The 24,275-nt window shown below is 40.9% G+C and overlaps 1 protein-coding gene and 1 non-coding gene across 2 annotated transcripts in view; both read right to left on the reverse strand.

The window, feature by feature from the left end:
• The window catches only part of DIS3L2 (DIS3 like 3'-5' exoribonuclease 2), a 328,420-nt gene that overhangs the window by 230,295 nt on the left and 73,850 nt on the right, over positions 1-24,275 (reverse strand). The gene's annotated exons all lie outside the window — the stretch shown is intronic.
• LOC115288725 lies at positions 16,119-16,338 on the reverse strand. The gene has a single exon (XR_003907142.1). It is a non-coding gene; the product is annotated as a small nucleolar RNA U3 (small nucleolar RNA).

Consider the following 24,275-nt stretch of genomic DNA (forward strand, 5'->3'; position numbering starts at 1 on the left):
CAAGAAGTGTTTAAAGAAGGCATGAGAACATGTCAACATGTCACAGGAGCCAGCCTGGGGGGCTTCTGCTGGCCAGCTCTGGAGCAACTGGAGTAAAGTAAGGATAACAACAGATTATTCCTCTGAGAAATTACATAATCTGCTCTTTCCCGAAGAGCATCTACACAGCCACATTTCAGGAACTGTGAATTCAAACATTTGCTCAATAGTACGGTGGTGCCCTTCTGTCCGTTTTAGACATCCAGCGTCCCTTCCACACCAGCAGGTCCTGACGGCATGAGTGCCTCTCTCTCCCGACAGTAGAACGGACCAGGCAAGGATAGAGAAGGGGCTTCGCAGCAGAGACGACTCCAGAAGAAACCACATGCTCAATCCCTGAACCCCAGGCGGACTTCCTTCTACCGCAGCACCCAGAGCGAGAGTGCCCAGAAGGCGGACAAGAAGACTCTAAGAATCTAAAGCAAATTTAGTAGATCTTTGAATGAACATTGACATGACTTTAAAAATAGATTTGTCTCAGGAAGTTGTTTTCTTTAAGAGCAGAAACTAAAGGGTTGTTGTTTTGACTTCGGCTGGCCCTAAGTATGGCCTCCAGCGTCGGCATTACTTTATAACAGGGCAGGAGGTGGGGGTGTCTTTCACTAATGAACTAGTTCCTTCCCGACCATGAAAACTATTTCTGAGCCACTGTATATAACCCAGTGTAATTTCCAATTTATATTTCACATGAAGTCTTGTTTCATGTCAAACTGACAAGGCCTCAATATCCCGTGAGCTCTATGCACATGAATCACACTTCTATGGTTCAGAAGCTGACACCACAGAGGAAGCTATTGTGAACTCTGAGGCCTGTCTGGGTCGCCATATATGAAATTGTCCCTGGAGGTAATCTGCTTCTGAGATTTAACTTAGAAGCAGTAGAGAAGACTATAAAAAGAAGCCTGGCCACAAGCTGGAAAGAACAGAACTGTGTGTGCATGTGTGGTCACAATAACACAAAAGAGCAAGGAGTTTGTCAACACTGTGGGTGTTCTTTTTGTCAAGCGGAGACCTGCCCGAAGCCTTAGGAACAAAGTTACATTAACGAGAAGGTCTCCGGCCTCACTGAGCAGGCCTCCAGTCACGCAAGAAACACGTCTTTGCTCCCCCGTTAGCACTTCGTCCTTGCTTTGCAGACAGCTAAGGCCAGGTAACAAATAGCTATATTTCAATAAGAGGGGTCCAAAAGGATCTCTTTGGGGTTACAGAACGAGCAGCCCCAGATACTGCTTTCAAAATCAGACGCTAAAATCTGGTCTTAGAAGAGTTATTCTGAAGAAACAAAACAGATGAACCTAGGAGAAGGGGGTGGGGGGGGAAGAGACAGTGGCAAACCATAAGAGACTCTCAACTATAGGAAACAAACTGAGTTGATGGAGGGAGGTGGGCAGGGGTATGGGCTAAACGGGGGACGGGTACTAAGGAGGGCACCTGTGGTGATGAGCACTGGGTGTGTTATATGTAAGTGATGAATCACTCAATTCTACTCCTGAAGACAATACTACACTATATGTTAACTAACTGGAATTTAAATAAAGACTTAAAACCAAAAAAAAAAAAAAAAAAGAGTTATTCTGCAGTCATTTTAAATTTTGGGCTTATGCTGGGGTTTGGTGGTATTATTTTTGATACTTAAGCCAGTGGTGAGTCTTCTGATGGTAGAGTAACATTTTTTTAAGCAACAATTTTCTAGGAGCACAAGGCTGGGAATACAATTTTTATATTGTTTTATTTGAATCATTTTAAAAGCTGTCATCTTTCCCTTACCTTGATAGAAGCATAAAAAATGAATTCAATGTAAGCTAGTTCAGCCATATAACCTCAGAGTTTATGGCACTAAAAAATTCTTCTGAAAATTATCCTGGGCAGAAATTTTTGTATACAGATTAAGAGCCAAGAACAAATTTTTACAGCTGACTTCTAAACCCTTTAAAATTGTATTTTATAATGGAAATACTGACAGATGTTTTACCCTAGAAGCACTATTTAATATTTCTAACTTTTCCAAAATACAATACTATGAACTCAGAATCAGAGATGTAAAAAAGAAAAAGTCATAAGTTATAAAGCTTTTTAAAAAAAAACAGGCATGAATGAAAATGTTTTATGGATCAAACATGTTTATATGCATTTACCTGTCATAACTATTACATTTAATTTTGAAAATGCTTTCTTGAACCATTTAGCCAGTATCTCAACCCATGGATGTTTTACCCCAAAGATTATATGTGATCAGTGACTGATTTCAAACTGGCTTTACATCCATTCAGCCATACACAGACAGAGTCTCATAAGAACATTATCTAGCTCCTTATCAATCCAGGGAGGAGGAAGGCTGTACACCACAGTAAGCCTTAGAAAGCCTGAAACAGTAGGAAGCCATTTCTGGGAAGTAGACACGCAAGTCAAAGACAATGTGTGGCAAGGACATCCCAGCGCACAGCATAAAGACAGGGGCAGTAAACATTCATAATTAAATTAATTTCTCCCCTGCACCTCCTACTATGTCAATATCATTCTATAGCTCTAATTAGAACCAGATAAAGTCACCCACACTCAAGACCCTTCATCCCAACCGAAACTGCACCCAAAACATAACAACTTAACAACATGCACCTACACCCTCTGGATTCCAGAAGGTCTGTGCTAGGAGGAAAGGGACACAGAAATAGAGCCCTTGAGAACTGAGGTACTGGCTTTGACGTTCAATACTTAGCTGGAAGCATGTCATATTACTTCTAACTTGAAACGTGTTCCAGTTTCATCATCTTTAAAATAAGATTTAAGTTATATGCCATACTAACAAAGTGAAGGATAAAAATCATATGATCATTTCAAAAGACAAAGAGAAAGCGTTTGATAAAATTTAACATCCTGGTATGAGAAAAACTTCCAGCAAAGTAGAGAGGGAACAAACCTCAACATAGTAAAGGCCATATATGACAAGCCCGTGGATAACCTCATACTCAGTGGTGACAAGTTTACTGTTTTTCTTCTAAGGTCAGGAACAAGACAAGGATGGCCACCCTTGCCACTTTTATTCAAGATAGTATCGGAAGTCCTAACCAAAGAAATTTGGCGAAAAAAAAAAAAAAGGAATTAATTAAAAAACATCCAAATTGGAAAGGAATAAGTAAAGCTGTCTCTATGTGCAGATGACACATTTTATATATGAAACCTAAAGATCCCACCGAAAACCTCTTAGAGCTAATAAATGAATCCAGTGAAGTTGCAGGATACAAGATTAATATACAAACATCTGGTTTGTTTCTGTAAGTGAATAATGAACTATCAGAAAGAGAAATTAAGAAAATAATCCCATTTATAACTGAATCAAAGAGAACAATATACCTAGGAATGAATTTAAACCAAGGAGACGAAAGACCTGTACACCGAACATTGTATAACACTGATGAAAGAAAATGAAGATGACAAAAGTAATTAGAAAGATAACTCGTGGTTATAGATTAGAAGAATGAATATTATTAAAATGTCCACACTATCCAAAGCAATCCACACATTCACAATGTAATCTCTATCAAAATTCCAGTGGCATTTTAAAAATAAACTATTGGGACTACATCAAAATTAAAAGCTTCTGCACAGCAAGGTAAACAATCAATAAAATTAAAATACAACCTACTGAACGGAAAAAAGATATTTGCAAATGACATATCCAATAAAGTGTTAATATCCAATATATATATAAAGAGCTTATACAACTAAACACACAAAAAACAAATAATCCAATTTAACAAGGCAAACGAGAGAAACAGACATTTCTCCAAAGAAGGCATACAAATAGCTGCCCCCTGAAAAGATGCTCAACATCACTCGTCATCAGGGAGATGCAAATCAAAACTACAATGAGATATCACCTCACACCGGTCAGGATGGCTGACATCAAAAATACAAGCAACAAGAATTGGTGAGAATGTGGAGAAAGAGGAACCCCAGTGCCCCACTGGTGGGAATGCACCCTGGTGCAGCCACTGTGGGAAACAGCATGGAGGGTCCTCAGAAATTACAAACAGAATGACTTAAGACCCAGTAATTCCACTCCTGGGGACTTATCTAAAGAATATGAAAATACTAATTCAAAAAGATACATGCAGCCCTAGGTTTACTGCAGCATTGTTTACAAGAGCCAAACTATGGAAGCAGCCCCAGTGTCCATCAATAGATAAATCGATAACTAAGATACATATATATATATAAAACATCATATGATTTCACTCACAGGTGAAATTTAAGAAACAAATGAACAAAGAAAAAACGAGACAAACCAAAAAACGGACTCTTAATAAATGGGTGAAACAAGTGACGAGCACGGAGTCATGTACAGAACTGTTGAATCAGTGTACTGTACATCTGAAACATAAAATACTGTATGTTAGCCACAGTGGAGTCAAAGTTTAAAAAATTCAAGGGGCACCTCGGTGGCTCAGTCGGTTAAGCATTTATTTGACTTTGGTTCAGGTCATGATTCACAATTTGTGAGTTCAAGATCCGCATCAGGCTCTGTGCTGACAGCTCAGAGCCTGGAGCTTGCTTCGGATTCTATGTCTCCCTCTCTCTCTGCCCCTCCCCTGGCTAGCACTCTCTCTCTCTCTCTCTCTCTCTCTCTCTCTCTCTCTCTCTCTCTTTCTCTCTCTCTCTCTCTCTCTCTCTCTCTTCCTCTCTCTCTCTCTCTCTCAAAAATAAACATTAAAAAAAATTTTTAAATTCAAATGGCATTTTTCACAGAAATAGAACAACCAATCCTAAAATGTGTACAGACCTAGAAAAACCCTAGACAGCCAAAGCAATCTTGAGAAAGAATAAAGCTGAAGGCATCACGCTCTCTGATTTTGAAACTACAGTCATCAAGGCAGCACGGTATTGACATAAAAACAGACACATAAACGAAGTCTTCCCATTTGCAACAACGTGGATGGACCTCAAGGCTATTCTGCCAAGTGAGATGAGTCAGAGAAAGACAAATACCGTATGACTTCACTCGTATGTGGAATCTAAAAAAAAATGAACAAACAAACAGCAAAAAGAAACAGACACATAAATACAGAGAGCAAACCAGTGGTTGCCAGAAGGGAGGTGGGCAGGGGTAGATAGGTGAAATAGATGAAGGGGAATCTAGAGTTACAAACCTCCAGTTATAAAGTAAGTCACACAGATAACAAGTATAGCCTGGGGTGTACATTACTGTAGTAACTCTGAGTGATGACAGATGGTAACTACACTTATTATTTCATCCTGTATATAATTGTTGAATCACTATGTTGTCCATCGAAAATTAGTAGGTCAACTGTACATCAGTTTAAAAAAACCAGACACACAGATCAATGGAACAGAACAGACAGCCCAGAAATAAGCTCACACATATATGGTCAATTAATTTATGACAAAGAAACTAAGACTATAGGCCGGGGAAAGGACAGTTTCTTCAATTAATGATGCTGGGAAAACTGGACAGCCACATGCAAAAGAATGAAACTCGACTACTATCTTACCCCATACACAAAAATTAACTCAAAATGGATTAAGACCTGAATATAAGAACTCCTAGAAGAAAACACAGGCAGTAAGCTCCTTGCATAAGTCGTGGTGATGGTTTTTTGGATATGACTCCAAAAACCAAAAACAACAAAACCAACAAAAATAAAGTGCGACTACATCAAACTAAAAAGCTTCTGCAGGGCAAAGGAAATTGCCAACAAAATGAAAAGGCAATCTACTGAATGGGAGAAAATATTTGCAAATCGTACGCTTAATAAGGGATTAATATTTCAAAATATATGAGTAATTCATACAACTCAATAGCAAAACAAACAAACAATAACAACAAACGCCCAAACAATTCAATTAAAAAAACAGGCAGAGGATCTAAACAGACATTTTTCAAGGAAGACATGCAGGGCAACTGACGTATAACAAAAGACACTCAACATCACTAATCATCAGGGAGACGTAAATCCAAGCCATAATGAGATATCGCCTGAAGCCAGCAGACTAATTATAAAAACGACAAGAAATAGTAAGTGCTGGTGAGGACGTGAAGAGAAGCCTTGTGCTCTGTTGTTAGGAATACGAACTGGTGCAGCCACTGTGGAAATTGAAAATAGAACTACCATATGATTCCACAATTCCATTTCCAAATTCTATTTATCCAAAGAAGACAAAAGCATAAGTTTAATGAGATACAGGCACTCCCATATTCACTGCAGCATTATTTATAACAGCCAAGGTGTTCAGAACGACCTAAGTGAACACGGGCAAATGAACGGATACAGATCAGACATACACAACGGAATAGTCATCAACCAGAAAAACAAAGTCGGTTAGGTGTGTGATTGTTGATTTCGCCTCAGGTCATGATCTCACAGCTCATGAATCTGAGCCCCACATTGGTTCTGTGCTGACAGCTCCAAGCCTGGAGCCTGCTTTGAATTCTGTGTCTCCTTCTTGCTTTGTCCCACCCCTGCTCACACTCGGTCTGTCTCTGACCCTCAAAAATGAATAAATGTCTAAAAAATCTTTTAATAAAGGAAATCTTACCATTTACCACAACATGGATGGACCCTGAGAGGATTATGTTAAGTAAAAAAAGTCAAACAGAAAAAGACAAAAACCATATGATCTCCCTTATACGTGGAACTCATTTTTTTAATGTTTATTTGAGAGACAGCAAGAGAGTGCGCATGCAAGCAGTGGAAATGCAGAGTGAGAGAGACAGAGAGAGAATCCCAAGCAGGCTCCACACTGTGAGCACAGAGCCCAACATGGGACTTGATCCCACAAACCATGAGATCACAACCTGAGCCGAAATCAAGAATCATATACCTAACCGACTGGGCCACCCAGGTGCCCCTATTTGTGGAATTTACACACACACACACACACACACACACACACACACACACACACACACCCTGAGCTCACAGAGACCATATTAGTGGTTGTTCGAGGCAACAGTTAGGTATGAGCAAAATGGGTGAAGGGGTCAGTAAGTTATATATAAATTATAAATAAGTCATTCACGGGGATATGACACACAGCATGGTGACCATAGTTAATAACTGTATTGCATATTTGAAAATCGTTATAAATAAATTTTAAGTCTTCTTTAGAAGAAAAGCATGTTGTGTACCTATGTAAGGTGATGCATGTTGGCTGGACTTTTCGCAGTGACGATTTCACAAATACACACAAGAGCAAATCCTGTTGCACACCTGAAACTGATATAATGCTCTATGTCCATTATCTTCAAATTTCAAAACATAGGTGGAAAATGGGCAATTAGACTGGAAAATCATTATTATCTCCAGCTTTAAGAGTCTGACAGAGTGAAACAGCTGGGGAAAAATGTAAATGTAAGTGACAGCAAGAAGAGAGGAAGGACAGAGGATGAGTTCACTGATGGAAAGGAACATTTAAGTTCATCTCATGCCAAATCTTGTGTTCAACTGGATCAGTACAATTAAAACATAATGACGATTATATTTGTAGACCAGTCAAAGATAATGTAGAGAACGCTATTAATTTTGTTTACAATGAACACTTTTATTGAATATAATCCATTCTTACATATATACAGGAAAGTCCGTAAGTCATAAACGCATAATACAATACAATCTTACAAAGAAAAGACAGACCCCCATGGAACCAGTACAAAGACGAAGCCCAGTGTCTCAGTGTATGCTGCCTAAAACCCTACCACAGAGCTCACAGCCCAAAACAAGATCCAAGTTTCTGGGGGTCGGGCACCCAGAGGCACGGTCTAGCTGGGCCCTGCGCTAACGGACCCTACAAGGCTGCCATCAAGGTACTGCCTGGGCTGCTGCCAACATGTCTGGTTTAAGGATCAAGGTCCTCGTACAAGCTTGAGTCCTTCATTGTTGGCAAAATTCATTTACTTGCAACTGTAGAACTCATGGCAGCTTGCTTCTTTAAGGCCAGGAGGAGAGCACCTCTGACCTCCAGATCTTCTTTTAAATGGCTCACCGGAGGAGGTCAGGCCTACAAGGACAATTTCCCTTTCGGTTAACTCCAAGTCAATTGATCAGAGACGTTAATAACATCTGCAAAAATCCCTTTACCTTTGCCAAATAATGTGACTTACTCATTAGAGTGCTATTCCCCCCTATTCACAGGCCCCAGGGGCACCCAAGGGGAGAGGATCATATGCGGTGTGAGTATCAGAGGGGGGCTCTTGAGAGCCCTCTTAGCATTCTGCCTACAAAGACAAACATCCTAACGAAAGCTTAAAGAAAAACTTTGTATGTTTATAAGAAGAATAACACCATAAATAAGTTTCTTTGGCTCAAAATCGGTGGGATATATGCAAAATGGTTGCACACAGCTGCAGCTCATCAGTCTCACAGTTGTATAATCCACACAACACACACATACCGCAATGTACCCAACCATGCCACTACCGATGAAGATTTAGGTGGCTTCTAGTTTGGGCTATTTAAATTATGTTGCTTTAACGATTCTTGAACATGTTTTTTGGTGCACAAGTGAACCCGTTTCTGTTGAGCATATACCTAGGACGGGCACTTCTGGGCCACAGGGTATCTGCAGCTTGAGCAGACGATGCCACACAGTTCTCGAGAGTGACTACTCTGACCGACGTTCCCACGGGTGGAGTACGGGAGTTCTACTTCCTCCACCCTCACCAGTTCTCAGCGTTGTCAGTCCTTTGCAATTCGGCTGGGTCACGCAAGTTTTGAATAGTAAGCCAATTTTGCATTCCTGGGATAAATCCCATTTGGTTCTAACACTTTTTTTTTTTTTTTAAGTTTATTTGAACCTGAGAGAGAGCGCGAGCAGAGGAGGGCAGAGAGAGGGCGACAGAGAGGGTATCCCAAGCAGGCTCTGCACTGCCAGCATGCAGCCCGACACAGGGCTCAATCTCCAAAACTGTGAAATCATGACCTGAGCCAAAATCAAGAGCTGGACGTTGGGGCACCTGGGGGGCTCCGTCGGTGAAGCGTCCGACTTCGGCTCAGGTCATGATCTCACGGTTTGTGAGTTCACGCCCAGCATCGGGCTCTGTCCCGAACGCTTGCTCAGAGCCAGAAGCCTGCTTCAGATTCTGTGTGTCCTTCTCTCTCCCCTCCCCTGCTCATGCTCTGTCTCTCAAAAATAAATAAATGTTAAAAAAAAAAAAAAAGGGTCAGAGGCTTAACCTACTGAGCCAACCAGGTGCCCCTCTAATATTATTGTTGTTTCTATATATCTATGGATTCAGTTTCCTATCATTTATTTAGAATAACTGCATCTCTGTTCATGAGAGAAATTTTCCTGTAATTTTCTTATATGACATTGTCAGATTTAAGAGCTAGGATATGCGGTCCTCATAAAACATTTTTCTATTCTCCAAATAGGTTTATAAGATTGAGGCTGTTTTGCTTTCTTAAATATTTGAAAGCATTTGCCTGTAAAGCCATATGACCCTGGAGTTTTCCTTTAAAAAAAAAAAACAAAAAACTAAAGATTCGATTTCTTTACTAGATAAAAAATTATTCAGATTTTCTGTTTCTTCTTCTTATTGTGTATTTCAAGAATGTGTCTATTACCTCTAAATACCGAGGCTGGCAGTCATCTTCTAGGGGCGCCTGGGGGGCTCAGTCAGTTGAGCATCCGGCTTCGGCTCAGGTCATGGTCTTGAGGTTAGTGGGTTTGAGCACCGCGTCGGGCTCTGTGCTGACAGCTCAGAGCCTGGAGCCTGCTTCGGAGTCTGTGTCTCCCTCTCTCTCTCTAACCCTCCCCTCCCCTGCTCATGTTATCTCTCTCTCTCTCTCTCTCTCTCAAAAATAAATTTTTAAAAAAACATTTAAAAAATTTTTTAAAGATATGATTCTAGATTCTATCATCCTCTGATGGCTTCCATGAGACTCATTTGAAAAGTCAGCTGTTGATCCTTTGAAGAGATCTTTTTTCCTATCTCTTGTCAAGAGTTTTCTCTTTGGTTCTTATAAGTTTTACTACAATATGCCCACATGTGATCTGTTGTTGTGCTTTAATCCTGTTTGGCCTTCTTGAGTTTCTCAAATCTGTGCCCTGACATCTTTTATACAGTTTGGGAAATTCTTGGCTGTTCTCTCTTCTTTTTTTTTTAAATCTATTTATTTTTGAGAGATAAAGATAGTACAAGCAGGGAAGAGGCAGAGAGAAAGGGAGACACAGAATCTCAAGGAGGCTCCAGGCTCCGAGCTGTGAGCATAGAGCCCGACGTGGGGCTTGAACTCACAAACCGTGAGATCATGACCTGAGCCGAAGTTGAATGCTTAACCGACTGAGCCACCCAGATGACCTGGCTGTTACCTCTTAAAATACTATTTGAGTATCAATCTCTCTTTCCTTTCCTCTTTAGCTCAAATTATACAAATGTAAGGTGTTTTCTTTGTGTGTAATATGTGTTTTATGCTTATTCCTGTATTTTCCATCCTTTTCTTTTTTCCATGCCTCAGTCTGTTTTACTGAACTATTTTCCAGTCTACTAATCCCCTCTTCTGTAGTATCTAATTTTAGCAAATCATATGTACTGAATAAATCAGTCTCTATTATTTTTCAGTTCTAGAATTCCCATCCATTATCTTTCTATAAGTAACAGTTCTCTGGTGAAATTCTCCATCTTGTCATCTATTCTCTTGAGCATACTGGCTCAGTTACATTTTTTTTCTTTTAAGTTTATTTCTCCTTGAGAAAGAGAGGAAAACAGAGAAAACCAAGCAGCCTCTGCACTGTCATCACAGAGCCCAATGTGGGGCTCAAACTGATGAACCATGAGATCATGACCTGAGCCAAAATCAAGAACTGGACACGTTAACTGGTTGACCATCCAGGGGTTCTGGCTCAGTTTCTTAAAATCAGTTTCCTATTACACCAAAATCTAAATTACCTGTGAGTGTGTTTCTATTGTTTTTTTTTCTCTAGGTTTTTGATCATTTGTCATCCATGATGATTTTTTATTAAATGCTGAATAATGTCAATGCAAATTTAAGAGCTCTAGGAAATATTCTCTTCTTCCAAAGAGGATTCACTTTTCTTTTAGCAGGTAGAATGGGAACAGAATGCATCAGCAATTAGAAACATGAGATGATTTGAGGATGGATTTTCTACCTTTTTTAAGTACCTACCAAACACTTTCACTGTAGAATACAAAATACATGCAATAAATGAACTATACTTCAAAAATTAATCAAGAGTTCATGTTACTTATGAAATGTACTTGAGCAGTTCCCATTTTATAGATGGTCTTCCATATTCATGTTTATATGAACTTTATTTTTCTTGGATTTTTTTCCTCTACTAATCCTGGGCCCTCTGTTTGCAGGCCCCTCCCAAATCCCCAAAAAATCTTCCCGGCATATAGGCACGTGCATATAGGCACATGTGTACATTCTGGTCTCAGCCACATTAGAGAGTCAGGAGGACGGGCTAGAGAACAGGAAGTGAGGAAGGGAGCCATGCCCTCCCCTGTGCCGCTTCTAAGAAATAATAGCTACTGGTAGAGAGTGTCAAGGCAAAATGGAAGAAAGGGCAATGAGATGAACAGTGATTCATTCTTTAATCAATTTTGGACCTCAAAAAAATGTTGAATTACTCTAAAATGAAGGAGTTTAGTAAAGTCACTTAATTTATTAATTCTAAGACAAAAATAACACTGCAAGTATCTTTCTTCAAAGTAACTTGGCTAAGGGGATGACTTCTTTTCTGCTGGAAGAAGACAATTTTCCTTTCAAATTAGAAAAAGTTAAAAAGTGCTCTGGCTTTTGCACTTGTTAAAGTAGTTTCCAAACACTGAGATATTCCTTATGGTTCTAAACAAAGAAACAACAACAGGTTTTGAAAATAAGACTTCCTGAATCCATTCAGGCCTAACAGATGATCAAAACTTTCTATATGTTCCATGAGGGCACCACACTGTCTGTTAAGTTCAGGATATAATATTTCCTTATCTGCTGTACCACAGATGTCCAAAATATGTGTTGAATAAATCATCACATCAATGAATTAAGACACAGTACTTTCTTTGCTTTTGTTTATTATTAAAAATCTATTTTAAACCATTTTTAAAACAATTTAATAATAAAACTACCACTAATGTATTTTCTAAGTTCCATATAGCCTTAATCGAAGTACCTTGAAAGATGGAAGTATGAACAAAAACCCAAATTCAAGAATGTTATGATTTAGAGGCTGACTTTTCATCTGTTGCCAGACCTCACCCCCTCAGGAATTAAATATTATACGCTCTGGCCTTTCTAGAAATGAGTGCATGAACAAGGAGACAGAAGTAACAAAGTTCAGACCATCTTGCGAAGTAACCCACACCTCCAATATGTGGAAGAGTCCCTGTCACAGAGCAGGAGCTCAAGAAATGCTAGTTGCCATTTTTACCATCACACAACGCACGCAAGTCATTCCTAAGAAGCAACACAAACAATACCCGGCAAAAGACCATCAAATACCGCTGGAATGTGAACAGAAATAATAAGAAAGGGCTCTATAATGTGGGTGAGAAACATCTGAAGGGTTTCCATTAAGCAAAACAGCAACCTTGAGTAACAACTGTGGAGACACAAAGGAAAGCCTTCCCAGTGCCAACAACCATGTGAGGGAGAAAAAAGAGATACAGCAGAGAACCGCAAGCAAAGGAAACAATGCGTGTGAAAAGACAATGCAGACAGGCAGCCGTATGGCGCCTATTCAAAGACCTCGCTTCGGTGGTGCCCCAGCCAAGGCTACACTGAAGGTCGCCCAAGAGGGCAAAGGGCAGGTCACGGAAGGCCTTTATGTCACACAAAGGAATACGAATGTAACTGGGAACAAAGAGCTAAAGACTCTAGTCTAAGCTAATATTAACCGAAAAACAGGTTAGGAAAAAACAGACTATTCTCGAACATTTAAAATCTACAAGCATACTTATTGAAAACCAAAGGAAATTAAGATGAAAACAAATGTGTAGAAATCTGTAAATATTAACAAAGAAACATTACATAAGACATTTCTAATCAGCACAGTCCATTTTTGACATTCTGGGGGGAAATTATATCAAGTTCCCACGTGCAAACAGCCAGCAACCTGACTTGATCCAATGCTGTATTTTCTCTTCCAGTTAAAGTTTGTTCTTATGAAAATAAATTTTTGCTTTGAAAGACCACTCAGTAAATTTACCCGTGCTTTTTACTCATAAAATTTCACATCAAAAGATCATTTTTCTTGCGTTGTTTAGAAACTATTCCCCAACGACACATGTCAATTGTGGCCACGAGATGTAAGAACAGGAAAACAAAAGAATAAAATTCACACTTTAAAAGCACCTACTTCCAGACGCTTTTTGGGTGATTGTAGCTCATTAATCCTTACCAAAACACTTCCTTCCATTTACACACAAGGCCCCTAAACCTCAGAGCCAGTAAATAAAGTGTCCAGAATGGGGACCCCAATCTGACTTGGAAAGCTCACGTTCTCTCTCAGATGCCATGAACATAAACATAAATAAGGCACAACTTTTGCCTTCACCAGCTTAACTTTGGGAGGAATACATACTATAGTTCCTTTGCCTGAAATATTCTCCCCTCCCCTGAATTTTCATCTGACAAACTCTTCTCTCAAACTGAAATTCAAACATCATTGATTTTAAGAAATTTACATCAGTCCCCTGAGGCCGAGCTGTCTTGTACCCTCCTCTGAGCTCTGGCATCGGTCTTCAGATCTCTGGAAGGAAATTATCAGATAGAGCATGACTGCTCTGTTACAGATCTGATCTTGGGCAAACTGTGTTCATCTTTGCTCTCCTGAGCCCCAGGCCAGTGCCAGGCACAAGGTGGCCAATGAAAAACTGTTGGGTAAATGAAAATCACCCAAAGAGAAGTGCCAGTTTAAACTCTGAATGTACAGAGAGGCCTCTTTGGGAAAGTGTATAAAAAAGGTAAAGATGGCTCAGGACAGGAGATTGGGAAAGGTCTACAGCTAGGCGGAGGACAGAGAAATCAACTAAGAAAGAGCAAACGAAGTAGAGAAACAGAACTGGGCCACAGAGCTAATGGGGCGTTATCACCAAGTGGATAGAAATCGATGGTCTCAAATCACCATAGAAGCTCAAGGAAAATGAAAAGAAAATGACCAATGAAAAGGGATAGGAAACTAGTGATGCCCGTGAAAATAACAAGTTTAATTTTTTTAAAGTATAATTATTTTGAGAGAGAGAGTAAGCAGTGGAGGGGCAGAAAGAGAGGGTTAAAGAAAGCCAAACAGATTCCACGCTGTCAGTGCAGAGCCCAACACAGGGCTCGATCTCACAAACCGTGAGATTATGACCTGAGCCGAGATGAGTCCGACGCTTAACCAACTGAGACACCCAGGCACCCCTGAAAAGAACTATACTAGAATGGTAGGTTAAAAGCCAAACTGAAGAATCTAGACCGCTGTCAAGAAAGAAGCAGTGAGTCCAAAAAAAAATCCGGCTATAAAGAAAGAGGAGTAAAACAGAAGCATAATAGAAAAGTATGCGTGAACCAGAGACTTGTATGCTTAGGAAAACACAGCCCTGTCCCTGACTTCGGAGTACAGATTCAGCCTGGTGCTTCTGCACCACCAGAGAACTGAAATCATGCCCAATGCAAAGTGCCAAACACAGAGGTAACACACTTAGGAGAAATGGCTGATACTGAAGATGATCAAACCAACATCCAAAATAGCAATAATATCAAAGGATGGATGGAAAACAAATGGTAAAAATTCAAGAAATAATGCGGTCTTTTATTGATTGGATTTAATTATTTAACTGAAGGATAGGTCTGACCTGGTAGTACACAGATACCATTTGAAACATTTTCTCATTTTCTGACCCAGTAAATTGTACTCTGAGGATTTAAACTTAAGTAAACAATACTAAGAAGGGAGCCTGGGTGGCTCAGTTGGCTATGCATCTGACTTTTGATTTTGGGTCAGGTCATGATCTCACGGTTTGTGAAATCTAGCCCCATGCTGGGCTCTCTGCTGACAGCATGGAGCCCGCTTGGAATTCTCTCTCTTTCTCTCTCTGCCCCTTCCCTGCTCCCTCTCTCTCTTTCTCAAAAAATAAACAAACAAACAAATAAACAAACATTAAAAAAAAAAAGAAACAGGGGCACCTACGTGGCTTAGTCGGTTAAGTGTCTGACTTCAGCTCAGGTCATGCTCTGTGCTGATAGCCTGGAGCCTGCTTTGAATTCTGTCTCTCTCTCTCTCTCTCTCTCTCTCTCTCTCTCTCTCTGCCTCTCCCCTGCTCATACTTTATCTTTCTCTCTCAAAAATAAGTAAACATTAAAAAAAAAAAAGGAAACAATCCTAAGAAATAAAAGTTACATATTTGAAGATGTTCTCCACAATATTATTTTTTATTAAAAAATTTTTTTAATGTTTATTTATTTTTGAGAGAGGGAGACACAGAGTATGAGCAGGGAAGGGGCAGAGAGAGAAGAAGACACAGAATCTGAAGAAGGCTCCAGGCTCTGAGCCATCAGCACAGAGCCCAACACAGGGCTCAAACTCACAAACAGTGAGATCATGACCTAAGCCGGTCAGGTGCTCAACCGACTGAGCCACCCAAGGCCCCTCCACAATATTATTTAAATAACAAAAAAATTATGAATAGTTAAATGCCCTAAACATAGGAAAGCTATTAAAAATAAATATCCACCCAATGAAACATTAGATAGTACTTAAAAGTGATGACTAATTCAATCACTTTCTGAGTACATTAATTTGTATTTAAAAATCTTAGTAATAAACTAAGATAATATTTATAGTAAATAAAAGCTCACAGTACGAAACCACATACACATAATGTGAATACTGCATACTCACTGTATTAACGCATTTTGAAAAGCAGGTGACAGTGACACAAAATGCTAAGAGAACAGTAGAACTTGCATTAGGTAATGAAGTCAACGTACTTCCCATATGACATTCAACAACATACTACCTCAACCACCACAAAAACTATAATAAATGACCTCCTTCAACAACAGCAACAAAAGCAACCAGGGCATATACAACTCAGTAAGTGCTCACAACATTTTTTTCCCACTCAGATGGCAACTTTTCCCCTCACTCTCCCACAGGAAGAGAAGAACGATCATCAGGAAGGGAAAAAGGGTCGTCAATGGCAACAGTTCCGGAAGCAACGCCCAGAGCCTGCTGCTCGCTCCGGAGAGGGCACCGCACCTAGTCCACGAGCTCCCGCTGCTCTACACGTGGAGAGAAACTTCTCTAGTACCAAACTACTGCTAAAAGCACAGTCTTGCCACGCACAACATTTCATAAAAGAAAACTTCTGCTCCTCCAGAAATAACACAAAACAAAAAAGCGAAGAGTCATCGATTCACAGGCTAGATGACAGAGGAGTACCATTTTGAAATGGCCGCAATAAGGACCTGCATGTGAAAAGGAACAGAAGCAACAGACTTCGTATACTGCGCACACAATGGGCGAAATACAAAGAACACAGGACATTTCAGGGCCAAAATTGTGTATATATTCACAAGACTAATTCCTTTTGAATCAATAAAGTTTAGGGACAGTATATTTTGGTGATACGTCGCAAAAATCAATTTTTACTAAACATGGAATCCCCCTATGACCCAATAATTCTACTTGGGTATACAACCAAGAGAACCGAAACTTGGATTCACACAAAAACATGTTCATGAATGTTCGGAGCAGCATTATTCATAATAGCCAAAAAGTGTAAGCAATCCAAATGTCCATCAACTGATAAAAAAGATAAAATGTGGACCATTTGTACAGTGGTACATTAGTCATGAAAAAGGAATAAAGAATTGATAAATGCTCTAATATGGATGAATCTTGAAACATGCTAAGTGAAGAATCCAAAAGAAAAGGAGAAATACTGTATGGTTCCATTTACAAGAACTGTCCAGAACAGAGTAATTATGGAGACAGAAGCCTAGTGGTTCTGAGGGTCTGGGAGGGAAGGGGATGGGAAATGAATGCTCAATGAGAATAAAGCTTCTTTGCAGGATGACGAAAATGTTCTGGAATTAGATCGTGGTGATATAACATTGTGAATATTTTAATTTTTTTTAATTTTTTTTAATGTTTTATTTATTTTTAATACAGAGAGAGACAGAGCATGAGAGGGGGAGGGGCAGAGAGAGAAGGAGACACAGAACAGGAAGCAGGCTCCAGGCTCTGAGCTAGCTGTTAGCACAGAGCCTGACGCGGGGCTCGAACCCACGAACGTGAGATCTGACCTGAGCTGAAGTCGGAGGCTCAACCGACTGAGCCACCCAGGCGCCCCACATTGTGAATATTTTTAAATCATTAGATTACACTCTTTAACGTGGTTTTACAAATAAAAAAATAAAATGATTAATATGAGAATTGTATCTCAATCAAATCATTAATTTAATCATGGTTGGCATGATCTCACCTCTCTTACTAAAGTAAATGTCAGAATGAAAAGATAATTCCAATATATATAATAAATCATTTTATAATGTGGGTACCCTATTTATTAAAGAACAACATATCCTTTTGATAAACCCCAAATATAGACATTTAAATGGTTTCAGACTGCCTTTGTTTAGATTTGCTTCTTCCAGCTGTATTACACTCTTTTTCTTTAAAATCTCATCTGATGCAGTAGCATATGACACTATATAGCACAGGGAAAATGAAAAGCAATAATGCCCCCCTTATTAGAAGGTTTTTCATATTGTGGACTGTTTCAAAATACAAAATTTTGAAAACTGAAATAACTTTTCAACATCTTGTAAGTTTACTTTTGCAAAAAAGACTGTAACATGTTGCAAACGACTAAAAGCAGGCCTCAAACAGAGGGTTAGGAAAAAAGAAGTAGAAAACCTGGCTCATAATGAACATGTATTAAACACCGTCTAAGAGGTAATTCCTCAGACAAAAAAAATTAGTGAAACTGGAGGTTAATAGAAATGACATGTTATTTAAACTTAATATAAAAATCATCTGAGAGAGAAGGACGCAAAACCTGAGAGACTATTGAATACTGAGAACGAACCGAGGGTTGAAGGGGGAGGGGGAGGGGGGAATAGAGGTGGTGGTGATGGAGGAGGGCACTTGTGGGGAAGAGCACTGGGTGTTGTAGGGAAACCAATTTGACAAGAAACTATTTAAAAATAAATAAATAAAAATCATCTCCTAAAAAAAAAAACTCTTCTAAAGTTGGGAGAGGAGGTAGATTACATGACACTTTATTGGAATAAAAACAATTTAGGATGAAGACTGAAATCAGGGCGCCTGGGTGACTCACTCGGCTAAGCACCCAACTTTGGCTCAGATCATGATCTTGTGATCTGTGAGTTCAAGTCCCACATCAGGCTCTGTGCTGACAGCTCAGAGCTTAGAGCCTGCTTCGGATTCTGTGTCTCCCTCTCTCTGTCCCTCCCCCGCTTGCATCACACATTGTACTTTCAAGCAAAAATTATATAACCAAAGGTGCTCCTTAAAGGCCATCTTGATCTTTCAGGTATTTCTGAATTACTCCTTCGTCAGTGGGGATGGATTTGCAGCAAGTGATACAGAAGCTGCTGACTGATCTCGGTAATGACCAGCGGCAGACACTTTTCAGACGGCTGGTCAAGAAGGCAACATCTGATCAATCTAATTAATGCCGTGTGATGATGGTCATTAGTGCAGTTCACCACGGATATGCTGCCTAACTTGCAGACACTTGCTAGGATGACACTTCTTGGCCCTCCTGTGGTTGGGAAGGGTCAGGTGACTCATTCTGGCCAATGAGGTGTGAGTAGAACTGATGGGGTCCGGCAAGGACACTTTAAATGTCCAAGCTCGGTGTCCTTCTGCCACAGAAAAGGGGATTACTCCTAGCTATTTCATTCAGCCCGGGCTCTGGGGTGAAGATAACACAAGGCAAAGCCCTAGATGATCTTGATGGACAAACAGTATGGGCACAGAATACACAGTATTGTTCCACGGTATAACCTTAGCTACCCCAACTTTCCAGCGATGGAGATCCTTCAGAGGAAGGCATAGTGAGGCACCAACGTTTTACATCAACATGTTATGTCTACTGTAAATAAACGTTAACAGTGGTAAAGTCAAGAGCTAGGAATAGCAAACGTGAGACGTGCTCTTGGCCAATGACTCTCAGTCTTCATTTCAAGGAAGAATCATAGTAACAGCTGGCATTCTTATGCACTCACCATGTGCCAGCGTTGCTACAAGTCCCCTGCCTACATTAATTCATTCCATACAGTGAATGCGAATGTCACCACACCATCTCCACGGAGTTTCGGAGGACTCAATTCGTTTTCTAGCAAATAATCCTGAAATATTAATTGGGAGTTTCCCAGCACAAATAAGCTACCCTATCCTTAAATGATACATTCCTTATTTCAGACATTTCAATTTGAATTACGGAGATCTGAAGGCATGTTTAGAGCAGGCAAGAACCTGAAGTATCTGATCCCAGAGCTGGCAATAACGAAGATGAAAAGACGATTGTTAAAAATAGGTTTGTGTATATAACAATTTTGGGAAAATCTGATCATGGTAGTAGATATACCTTACCTACCATACTGCTATGGGTGGAGGCTCCAAAGACCTTGCCCTCCATCGCTAAGTACCTTCCAAGTCTTTTTCGGACCTGCCCTACAGGCCAGGAAACCAAACAGTTCTAAGAAATCCTAATTCCACTGGAATTGAGAACAATCCAAAATGATAGTGGTTATATAAGAGACTGGATTAAGTATAATCTAGTATGATGGGTGCATATTTAAAGAACTTGGAAGACAAAACTTTAAAACAATCACTTGAAGGAAAAGTTAGTTGTCAAAGGAAATAGTTTACTGTATGAGACCGATTTCGTGTGACCGTAAGAAGGTTTGGAACAGCCACTGAACATTAGGGATTAAATGTCCACTTTGATTTTTTTTTGTTGTTTGTTTAATTTAGAACAAGAGTAGTGACTCCTACCATCGCTTCCTGTATTCTTTCAAACTCATTCTTCCTTTCTTTTGGTGCCAATCTCTCCTCAAATCCCATCTGTCCTTCTATTATTCCTTTGCTGAAGTGTACGTATCTTTGCATAAGAATAAGTTTTCTTAGTAACTGTGTAACAGACATGTTAGGAAATATAGAATAATTATCCCTGCGTCTCCACCCTCCTTAATTCATGTATGGACTTCACTCTGTTGTAAGTTAAGTGAAACAATCCTGTCCCAAGAGAAAATGAGACTTCACTAACAAAGTGCTTAATTGATTTAGTCCAACTGTATCCTCTCTGTCTGTTGCAAGTGCTCTCAACAAATACCTAAGAGATAAACGAATAGCATTATAGTTTTCCAATGGCTATCAATATATCAAATCGATTCCAGCCTTTCTTACCATAGTTTTAAATATTGACAAAAAATACAGAAGCTAATTTTGAATGAGTAGAAATGTCACTTGAAACCCAGCCCTGACTCTTTAGCTAATCAGCTTCTGTTTCCCGTCGCGGAACAGTCTGACTTGAATATACTCTTGTCCTCCTCCTTTACTCTGACTTCCCGGGGTCACTCACCACGGCCGCATCAACTAAGCTGTTCACCCTAGTTCACAATCAAGCAAGGAGGCACCATTCAAACAGCTTTGGCTCCTCCTCTAAGAAGCCTTAGCTTTGAACTGACCTCAAGGATCCACGATACCGGAACTTAATTCCGGGCTCCCAAATCTCCTTTGGTACAACAACAACCAAAAAGGCCCCGAGTTCTGGCTCTCAGGGTTGGTTGGTCTCCTGCTTTGGTTCTTGCTCCCAATACTGCTCTAGCCAATTCTCCTAGCATGGCAACCAAATATTAGCCTTGACTCCAGCCCGGGGGCTGCCTCTACCAGTCTGTATAAGAGTGTCCTACGTCTCTGAAATTAGACCCCGGTCCCAAAGCCCCAGAAGGACCCACCTCTACCAGGACAACTGCCAACCTGCCTTCTGAACACCTATGCTACATGCCCCATGGGTTTGTGACCTACTGCCAGCTCGGGATGGACGCTGGGTCTGGAACCCGTTGGGCGGCAGGCTGTAGCTCTTGAGTTCACTTTATAAATGGGTCAGCTCTCTCAGCTCTGGTCCACGATCTAGAGCAGATGTCTCGTTAGGTTATGACACATTCCCAACGCCTGACTTCGTAACACCCTCAGAAGCTATCATGCCTCTCTAGTCTGAAGATAGAACCACTAGGATTCTAATTAATTTTTTCTAAAGCAGCGATTTGCTAAGAATTAATACGAGGCCTTTGGTCATTTCAACGGATACAATTATCCTCTTTACCCATGATGGCAACTCAAGATACCACCTAACACTAAGGTATATATTACTATTTCCTGGATTTAGGCTGATTTTCATGATGCTTGACAATTTCTACCTATAGATCCAATCACTCTCTTCTTTTTATCTCTGAAATAACAAATAGCAATGAGATCACGAGATGAAGAGATGTGAATCTGAATCCCAAGTCTGTCATTCTCTAGTTATACATTCCCTAAGATGTGTAAGCTCAGACTCAAGGCTCTCATTCACAAAACTGGGATACAGACAACAGCAGACTAAAAAACGGCACGATGCGTTAAATACAGCTCCTGGCACAGAGTAAGCCCTGAAACGTTAACAGTCATCCAGTGTCTGCAGGGCTCATGTATTTGTGAGGTACGCTCTCAGGCTATTAAAAGAAGGAAAATAATAGGGTAAACTTATCTTAGTTAACAAAAAAGATGAAGAACAAAGTTGGTTAATGATTATGGGAGATGAACTTAATGGGACAAAGGGAAGAAAAGGAAAAGGAAAGAGAATGCAAGAGGCAGGGCGCAGTACAAATAAATGGCAAAGGGAGTGTTTACAGAGCAAAGACAGTTTATCTGTGGGGCTTCTGCGAAAGCAGCCAAGGCCAGGGGTGCCTGGGTGGCTCAGTTGGTTAAGCATCCGACTCTTGAATTTGGTTCAGGTCATGATCTTGTGGTTCATGGGTTTGAGCCCCGCATCAGGCTCTGTGTTGACAGTGCAGAGCCTGCTTGGGATTCTCTCTCTCCCTGTCTCTCCCCGTCCCTCCTTCCTCTCTGTCTCTCTCTCTCTCTCCCTCCTTCCTTCTCTCCTTCCCTCCCTCCAAATAAATAAACTTAAAATGGGGGTGAGGGCGGCCCACAAGGCTATTGGTCTGCCTGGAGGGCAGGGGCTGGAGAACTTTTTTTTACCAGTGTCTAGCAGAGCTGGGAGGGGCCGCACTCAGCCTGCGGCACCGCAGGGACAGAGCCTTCCTCCACACGTTCCTCTCTGAGAGCGGAAACGTCCACAATCCTCTCTTGTCAAGTCACCCTCCTCCTAAAACAAAACCAAACCTCTCTTCTCCCTTCCCATCTTCTTTTCCTTCTAATTTTTTTTAATGTTTATTTCTGAGAGAGAGAAAGAGCAACAGAGTGTGAGTGGGGGAGGAGCAGGAGCAAGAAAGAGACAGAGACAGAAACCAAAGCTGGGGCCAGGCGCTGAGCTGTCAGCACAGAGTCTGATGTGGGGCTCGAACCCATGAATCGCGAGATCATAACCTGAGCTGCAGTCAGCTGCCTGACCGACCGAGCCCCCCAGGCGCCCCATCCCATCCTCAAGCCTCAGCGCGGATGTAACCACCGCTGGGAAACCTTCTCCAGTCCTCTCGTTAGAGTGTGGCGCTCCATAATGACACGGATTCCTCTTTCTATTTTGCAAACCATACTACAGTTGTTCCCATCCCCATCCCATCCAGCCTATGAGCTAAGTCCTTAACGGCGAAGCCTGGGACCTTTTCCAGACCGTACCTCCAGGATCTAGCACCGAACAGGGTGGGTGCAGGATGAGAAGCCAACAGGCGCCCTGCACAGCCCCGGGCAGAATCATCAGGATCCGTGCAATAGCTCCTAATCGTTTGGAGGACGTGTCTCCTCCACTTTGAAAATCTGAGGAAAACCACAGACCCTCAGCCTAGAAAAAGACACACACACACACACACACACACACACACACACACACACACACACACACATACGCGCGCGCGCGCTCACACAAAAGAAAAAAGAAACCCTATAAGAGCAATCCGCTAAAAGTCACGAGATCTGGATTCCGCTCCCTGGTCCTGCCAAAAACTTCCTGTTCCTAAACAAGTCACTTAATGTCCCAATTGACAAAGTCAACTTTTGTCCCTCAATCCTTCATTAGATGTCTGCAAAAAAAACAAAAAAACCAAAAAAAAAAACACATCTATACTACAAATGTGGAAGAATTCAAAATTAAAATTGTTATATAAGAGCAAATTATTTTTTATGATTGCCTCACAGCTTGATTCTTTAACAGCTATCTATTTTGCCGAAAAACATGCTGTGAAATAAATTGACTGTTTACTACTACAGCTAAAAGAATTGTTGTTTTTTCCAAAACCCCAAAGGCCCTGTAGTTTACATACCCAAGAGGGGGTGAGCACAACAAGCAGAAAGCAGCAAAGATGAATAATCCAATTAATTCACATTTGCTCACACCACTGACTACAGATCCCTCTGACAACAACATGCTTTTGTGCTAACAAACCTGTAATACAATTGGCCAGTGTGCTTTGAGATGTTTATATTCTGCACGGCAGGGATGCTAGAGGACAGTGAATATTCTCCTCTCGTCTGACCCTGTCACCAACCACGGTCACAGGTGGGCTGCAGCCTGCAAGGCTTCCCGCTTCAGAATGGGAGGCGATGAAAACGCTACGTAATGCGGCCTGAGAGGCGTACCTAGTGAGGCTGACTTTCATATAAAACCTGTTGCCAGGCAGTCATTCGTGAAGATCCGTAGGAGCGCCACAGAAAAGGCGTGAGCAAGGAAGCCTGGACCTCCTCCACATTTCTGAAAACTGAGGAAGGCAGTGCCTCGGTCATTTCCCCTAACCTACTCCCAGGGTCCTCCTTGCCAGTCTAGGCTTTCCTCTGTGTCCACGCCAAACCCTGCTCACGAGGATGTTATTCATAAAGAGAGGGCTCAGGGTCCGGTAGATCAAAAAATGCCTTCCTGGATTTGAGCAGACCTTACGGACTCTGAAAGCCTGAGCTCGTTGACCTCCATCTCCCTGGACCTCTGCCCTCCGCATCAGCCTGTTCTCGAAACCAAGCCCAGCTGAAATGTTTGTTTCGTTCTGTTTTACAAAAATTATCTTTTTAATGTTTGCAGTATGTGAATT

The sequence above is a fragment of the Suricata suricatta genome, chromosome 3 (genome assembly GCF_006229205.1).
Source record: "Suricata suricatta isolate VVHF042 chromosome 3, meerkat_22Aug2017_6uvM2_HiC, whole genome shotgun sequence".
NCBI lineage: Eukaryota > Metazoa > Chordata > Mammalia > Carnivora > Herpestidae > Suricata > Suricata suricatta.